Genomic DNA, 8,289 nt, shown 5'->3' with positions numbered 1-8,289 from the left:
AATGGAACAAAGAACAAAGAAAGAGGACTTGATATATTAGATATCAAGAGTTGCTGTAATTATCTCTTTTTTCACAGTCTCTTTCCTTCCTTTTCTTGTACATGAAATGTCCTCACCTGTCTTGCCCACCACGGATGCAGAATTCTTCTGTGAATTCTTCAAGACTAAACTGAAACATGATTTCCCCTCAGAAGCTGTCATTGGCCCCAGGTCCTTCTTCCTCTGTCATTCTTCAGAATTGAGTGCTTTGTCATAAACTGCCGGTTCAAGCCTTGAGTAACATCCTATAGCTGTATGATTTTGGACTATCTTATTTAAACAACATACTTCATAATTTTCTGTAAAAATTCAAATTAACCCTTTTTCCTCTCTTCAGCGCGGGGCGCCCACAATTTGTGCGCTCTCTTTCTGCTGCTCCCCAGCTCTCGGATACAGCTGACACCATGGGTTTCGGAGACCTGAAAAGCCCCACCGGCCTCCGGGTGCTCAACGATTACCTGGCGGACAAGAGCTACATCGAGGGGTATGTGCCATCACAAGCAGATGTGGCAGTATTTGAAGCCGTGTCCGACCCACCGCCTGCCAACTTGTGTCACGCCCTACGTTGGTATAATCGCATCAAGTCTTACGAAAAGGAAAAGGCCAGCCTGCCAGGAGTGAAGAAAGCTTTGGACAAGTATGGTCCTGCCGATGTGGAAGACACTACAGGAAGTGGAGCTACAGATAGTAAAGATGATGATGGTATTGATCTCTTTGGATCTGATTATGAGGAGGAAAGTGAAGAAGCAAAGAGCTGAGGGAAGAACGTCTTGCACAATATGAATCAAAGAAAGCCAAAAAACCTGCACTTGTTGCCAAGTCTTCCATCTTACTAGATGTGAAACCCTGGGATGATGAGACAGATATGGCACAATTAGAGGAGTGCGTCAGAAGCATTCAAGCAGATGGCTTAGTCTGGGGCTCATCTAAACTAGTTCCAGTGGGATATGGAATTAAGAAACTTCAAATACAGTGTGTAGTTGAAGATGATAAAGTTGGAACAGATATGCTGGAGGAGCAGATCACTGCTTTTGAGGACTATGTGCAGTCCATGGATGTGGCTGCTTTCAACAAGATCTAAAATCCATCCTGGATCATGGCATTTAAATAAAAGCTTGAAAGATTAAAAAAAAAAATTCAAATTAAATTGTTAACTATTACCACTTAGCTCTATATTATAGCTCAATTTTTATTTGCCATTACAGACAATGAGTTTCTTCAGTGCATGGATCATGGACCATTCAGCTCTGGATCCTCATCACCTGGCACAGTTTTATCATATGGATATGACTGAGATTGAAGATGGTAAGGCTCATAATCGAGAATACAAGTAGTATATTGGCTCACTGGAAAGAATGGTCAGACGTTCATATACAAGTCACTTATTTCTGAAAATAAAGCCACAATATTGAATAATGTAGCTTCAAGCCAGGATGCTAGCAATTCTTTTCTTAATTCAAAGTTCCCATTTTCCACCTACTCTTTTCTCTAAGTAAAGGATGCCCCCACTCACCACCTTCAATGCCCTACACAGAACCACAGATTTCTTGGCCGGGCACGGTGGCTCAAGCCTGTAATCCCAGCACTTTGGGAGGCCAAGACGGGCGGATCACGAGGTCAAGAGATCAAGAGCATCCTGGCTAACACGGTGAAACCCCGTCTCTACTAAAAAATACAAAAAACTAGCCGGGCGCAGTGGCGGGCGCCTGTAGTCCCAGCTTCTTGGGAGGCTGAGGCAGGAGAATGGCGTAAACCCAGGAGGCAGAGCTTGCAGTGAGCCGAGATCCAGCCACTGCACTCCAGCCTGGACAACAGAGCGAGACTCCGTCTCAAAAAAAAGAACCACAGATTTCCCTGTAGGCTGGGGAAAACAGATAAACTGAAGGAGGAGAAGCAGGAGGAGGAGAGGAAAGAACAAGGAGACAAAGAAGGGGAAGAGGAGGGAAAAAAAAGGAAAGGAGGAAAGGATGGAGAGAAGAAAAAGAAGGAAAAGAAGGAGAAGGAGGAGGAAGAGTGGAGAAAAGAAGAGAAGGAGAAAACTATCACCATATAATATTTATGCATACCTTTCCCTTTTTAAAGTTCTAAACAGGATATTACATAATATTCCAGTCTGAAACCTTTGGAGTATTTTTCAAAACATCTAAGATTTCCTGAGGGGAAAGAATGAGAATCAGTCTCAGAATTGACGTTACCTGTCTAGAGAGTGTGCCACTAGAACAATGCGCAAGTATGCCCTCCCCAAAAAATAAATAAATAAATCTGTGTTTACTATGGAAGCTCAGGAAGTAAGTTTTGGACAGTTTTTTGTTTTGTTTTGTTTTTGAGATGAAGTTTTGCTCTATTACCCAGTGACAGAGCTCAGTGATGTTAGCTCAGTACAACCTCTGCCTCCCAGGCTCAAGCGATTCTCCTGCCTCATGCCTGGCTAATTTTTGTATTTTTAGTAGGGATGGTTTCCCCATGTTGACCAGGCTGGTCTTGAACTCCTGACCTCAAGTGATCCACGTGCCTCGGCCTCCCAAAGTGCTGGGATTACAGGTGTGAGCCACTGTGCCCAGCCTTGGATGGTTTTAAAATAATTACTTGATCTTGCTTCCAAGCATTGATCATTCAGAAATACTGAGGTCTACTTTAAAAAAACAAAACAAAACAAAACAAAACAAAACAAAAAAACACCTCAATTTATTCTGCTTTCGAATTTTTATTTTAACAAACAGGAAGCTAAAACACTGGACTGCTATTATAATGAATGTGTGAACTATACTGGCCTATACTCAGGAATGGAAAACCAAATACCGTATGTTCTCACTTATAAGTGGAAGCTAAGCTATGGGTTTGCAAAGGCATAGTGAGTGATATAATGGACTTTGGAGACTCAGAGCAGAGAGGGTTAGAGGAAGGTGAGGGATAAAATAACTACATCTTAAGTACAATGTATACTACTTGGGTGATGAATGCACTAAAATCTCAAACTTTACCACTATGCGATTCTTCCATGTAATCAAAAGCTACTTGTACCCTAAAAGCTATTGAAATTTTAAAAAATAAAATATATAGCCAATATCTAAAAAATATAGTACAGAGTTGGAGAAACTCAAGAGCCCATTTCTGAGTCTGTTCACAAGGTCAAAAAGAGTTTTCTATTTGTTATAAGTCTTATGTTGTGAGCCCCATGAATTAGGAGGTTCATTTTTCCCTGAACCACGTTTGTCTTCACTGAAAGCACCATTAAATGGAGATTCCGGCCCAACTCAGTGAAGCAGAAATGTGCTTCCTCCTTTGGAGCTTAATCACCTGAGTAGCTGTTATTGTAGGTGATCGTATGACACAGCTCAGAATCTCAGTAATTTTAGTAGGTCAGTAGGGCATTAGAGAAGTAGGTCATTCTGGCCGCAGTCCTGCCAGAACAGGCCTTTGGAATTTGCTATTGTTTTCTCCCAGGAACAAGCAATAGGGTATGTTGTTAGCCCTGCCATGTGTAACTGGATGCCACAGTAAGTTTTAGTGGCAAAGCTCTATTTAGATAAGATATTGCCCTACCGAGGGAAATTACAGCATTAAGCATGAGAATTTCAGGGTGTGCTGCATTTGTTACTCTCCTTCAGCACATGACTAACTGAATAGCAGGCAGATTAGGGCCAAAGCTCAGATCAGCATGGAGATGGCCTTTCCAAGCTTGGAGAGGATACTTTATGCAGTCATTATCTTACATTTCGTGCTCCCTGCCCGCTTTGTACTCTCTTTCCCTAGGGAGCTCTAAATTTATTGGGTCTAAAGCAGAATATATCTAAAGACTAGCATTTTATTTTTTTGTAAAAGCCTAAAGTAATTGAGAAGGTTATCACAGCAATTCTGAAGTGGAAAGGATAAAGAGAAGAGTATCTTTGAGTGGAAAGAGACCTGAGAAGGAAAGAGAAGGTACATTATCCAGGACTAAGAAATACATAAGGCCAGGCACGGTGGCTCACACCTGTAATCCCAACACTTTGGGAGACCAAGGCAGGTGGATCACGAGGTCAGGAGTTTGAGACCAGCCTGACTAACATGGTGAAACTCCATCTCTACTAAAAATACAAAAAAATTAGTGGTGGCGCACACCTGTAATCCCAGCTACTCAGGAGGCTGAAGCAGGAGAATTGCTTGAACCCAGGAGGCAGAGGTTGCAGTGAGCTGAGATCGCACCATTGCACTCCAGCCTGGGTGACAGAGTGGGACTCCATCTCAAAAAAATAAATAAATAAAAGAAAAAAGAAAAGAAATACATAAACATATGACTTTCTACTCAGAATGAGGACCCTGGACCTCTCCTGTCAGGTCCTCAGAGAGGTGACAGGATTCTGGGGAAATGGTTGTATTTTATACATAGGAAAGTTAGACCCAAGATTGGAGTTTTCAACTTGGCAAAAATTTCTGAACCGCGGCTATGGTCTCCTGATCTGTGTTCCATGCTTAGGCTTTCTGTGCTCCAAACATGCAGCTCTGCAATTCAGTGGACAGTGTGGGTTTGGAAAATGGGTCTTTTAGGAATAGTAAGACCAGGGGGACATTCTCCAAATGTTTTTTGTGATTTTGGTTTTTTGATTTTTTGCACATTTCCTGGAACCTTAGAAGTGTCTAGGTGATAGAAACCAAGGAGCCCATTAAAGACTGAAATGAAATGTCCCATAGTTCTGGTGGAATCGGGAGTAAGGGTCAAATTTAATATCATTTGAATGTGTAAAAGGAATGTGAATTTTCCCATATATTTAAGATTTTAATGTAAAACTCATATTCATCACACAAACCTTGAAGATACCAAAAAAAAGGCTTTGACTCAAAAGCAACAAGTGTTTGAGAGGCAGTAGATAAAAGATGGACTTCTTATTAAAGGCAGGTTGGGAACCCAGAATTGTAAACTTATGGTATTGATTTTGCTATGGGTCTTGATCTTAAATATAACAGGTATACAACGAGCAAATGACCACTTCTTATCTCATAAGAGCCTCATCTGTTATTCTATGTGCTTTTATGATTCAGTAACACAAGATAAGGCAAATTGTCTGCATAAAAATGTGTCATGAAAGGGTTGAACTCCAGATACATATGTGTCAACAAAGCTCTACGTACAATCCAAAGATTTATAAGCCTTAAGAAATGACACATTTATGTAAAATAATGTTGATTTAATTAAAATTTTATCACCAAACAAAAAATGTGAATAGTTATTAGTAATATGCATAAATAATATTTGACCTGCAGGATTCTGAGAGTGCAAAACTGTCCTTCAAAACACAAAGCATTAAACAGGGTGCATACATATCACAAAGTTAGTAGAAACTGGAAATTTGCCATTTTTCTAGTATTTTAAAATTCACTTGGAGTGAATTTTGTTCCTGAAAACAACCATATGGAATCCTGAAACAATGAATGCAAAAAAGTAAAAAAAAAAAAAAATCCCCTGCAACTGTTACAGTAAAAAAAAAAAAAAAAAAAAGGGAAAAAAAACTATTGGACCATTGATGATAGCAAGAAACACCTAAAATTTCATCTTCAAAATCTCCATGTTGAGTCATTTATTTAATAAGGTAAAAGTGTTTACAATCCATTGTTCCTCTACTTTCACTGTCCTTTATGTCCTCATGTTCTCACTTTGCTCCTAACCAGCTTAGCCTCCATGGTCCTTCAATTTACTCTTTCCCTTGCCCCGTTTCCTTTGATTAAGTTTTCCACCAAAGTACTAATTCCAAGTAAATTCAGCTGCACCTTGGTCTCCTGAATATGAGTGGAGAAAAACATAAAACCATGCTAACTGGTGTCTCTTTAAATTTGTGACCACTAATCTCAAGGAGCTCCTTGGAAAACTCTTCTACTCTCTATTACTCCAACACTGCTTTTGTACTTTCTCACACAGCCTAGAGTCCTCGCTTCCTATTTCACTTAACAAAATAAGCAATCAGAAAAAAAATTTCATCCACCCACCACCACCACTCTACCAATATGCCAGTATCTGAACCAACTTCTATACCTTCTGCTACAGTGAAGCAACTACTATGCCCCTTTCTAAGGTCAACCCCTTCAAATCTATGGGATTTCTTTCACTTTTAGCTATTCAAGGTTATCACTGCAGAGCTGACCTTCTCTCTTCTGTTTCATTAACTTTCCTCTTGTTAGAGCTATGCTGTCCAATTCACTAGCCACTAACTCATGTGATTATTTAAATTCAAATGGCCTACAATTAAATACAATTTAAAATTCAGTTTCTCAGTTATACTAGCCACATTTCAAGTGCTCAGTAACCACATGTGACCGGTGGCTACTCTATGGGATAGCATGGACATGAATGATAGAATATTTCTATCTCACAGAGAGTTCTGTTGGATAGGGCTCTTCTGGAAGATTATTCCCATCTATCCACAATGTTCTGTAATCTCACATCTTAAAAAAATCATAAATAAAAACTAAAAACTCTCGGGCCTCTTCCTCCTCTACTACCACTTGCAGCACAGTTCTTCAAAAGAGGGTCTACACGTACTGTCTTAGCTTTTGTTTCTCTTTTGAACTTACTTCTTTAAGGCTTTCATCTTTATTACCCCATAAAAACAGTTCTTGTCAAAGTCACCAAAGATGTGTTGCTAATGACAATTGTCAATATCATTTCTCATCTTAACCAATCAGAAGTGCTGGACACAACTGATCTAGAAGCATATTTCTTCACTGGATTTCCAGAACACCATTCTCTCTTGATTCCCTTTCTATGTTTCTGCTACTCCTGCTCAGTTTCCACAAATTAAATCCACTTCATTAACTTCAGGCCTTCTCTTCTCTTTTCTCCTGCATTCACTGCCTTAACAATCTCATGTCATCTCATAGTTTTAAAGACCATCTTACACTGATAAATCCAAAATTCATATCTACAGCTCAGACCTCTTTCCAAACTCCATACTTCTTTATCCAATTACCTCTTCACAATCACTACTTGAGTGCCTAATTGGCATCTCAAATATGGCAAATTCAACTCCTGTTTTCTCTCCTGCACACAGCCCTTCTTCTGCTTAGGTCTTCCATTTCAGTAAATCCTAGTCCCCTCCTCAAGTTGCTCAAGCCTCAACCTTGGTTTTGGTCACGACTCTTCCCTTTGTCCCATGCCCACACACAATACACTAGCAACTTCTATCTGCTCCTGTTTAACATATCTAAATTTCAATCACTTATTAGTTCCTATCCTGCTACCACTAAGGTCCAGGCCACCAACATCTCCCACTTGCAGTATTGCTATAGCCTACTAATTGGTCAAATTGTTCTACTTATATTTTCCTTTACAGCCCTACACACTATTTTCAAATATAAATGGATTCATTTTTGAATGAATGAAAGAAATAGAGGCTCCCGTAAAAATACAATGCTTATCATGCTACTACTTAGCTCAACATTTTAAGTGGCTTCCCGTCTAACTAAGGTGAAAGTCAGAAGTTTATACAGTGGCTTTCAAGAGGCCATTTCAAGACTCCACTTCCAGTATGCCCCACTCCCCTCTCTGCCTCATCCTCTGCCACAACCACACTTTGTGTTGTGCTATCTGCTGCAGCCTTCTTGTGCAAATATTCCCTCTTGAGAGAGGCCTTCTGATCATACCATAAAAGGCAACAAGCCCCCTGGCTCTCACTATTTCATTTACATCCCCATGGAATTTGAATTACCAATGTGCTCATTCTGCCAACATATTTTTCGAAATGAAGCAGTAAAAGCATCCAGATTAAATAACATTTTTCAAAGAAACAGCAAATAAAGCTGTCAAAGCCAGCACAGATGTGCTGAACATCTTTGGTGACTTTGACAAAAACGCCATACTAATTTGCTTCATTTCCTTTCTTTTGTCACCTATAAATCAGCCAAGTCTAATATTAATTATCCCAATTTTTTTAAATTCTATTGTCCACACTCAGATTTCTGGGCTTTCATTTCTGTATACTTCTTACGTTGAGTGGCTCTACACACTTCTCTCAAATGTAGACTTATTTAAAAAAAAGTTCAAGCATCTGTCTGCTTTGTTATGTGTTCTAGAGTGCTTATATAATAAAATACATATTATTTAAATATAAATTTTTTCCTTTATTTCTACCTTATAGATAGAGTATTATATTCAGTTTCACTAAATTTTGTGTGCACAGAGATAATATTGCTTCTGCAATATAATCTAGATAGTATATAATAATATAATTATTATAATTAATATAATTCTGGATAGTAAAGAATACAGAATTTTTATTA

At 39.2% G+C, this 8,289-nt stretch overlaps 1 pseudogene across 1 annotated transcript; it reads left to right on the top strand.

Annotated features, from left to right (window-relative positions):
• The first annotated feature begins 363 nt into the window (after nt 1–363).
• Nucleotides 364–1,175, top strand: LOC100997673 (annotated as a pseudogene). Its single transcript, XR_160794.4, has one exon. The product of XR_160794.4 is annotated as an elongation factor 1-beta pseudogene (transcript).
• Nucleotides 1,176–8,289: the final 7,114 nt, after the last annotated feature.

The sequence above is a fragment of the Papio anubis genome, chromosome 3, assembly GCF_008728515.1.
Source record: "Papio anubis isolate 15944 chromosome 3, Panubis1.0, whole genome shotgun sequence".
In the NCBI taxonomy this organism is placed as follows: domain Eukaryota; kingdom Metazoa; phylum Chordata; class Mammalia; order Primates; family Cercopithecidae; genus Papio; species Papio anubis.
Note: the sequence above shows the minus strand (reverse complement) of the source record. Positions and strands in the feature narration are given on the sequence as shown.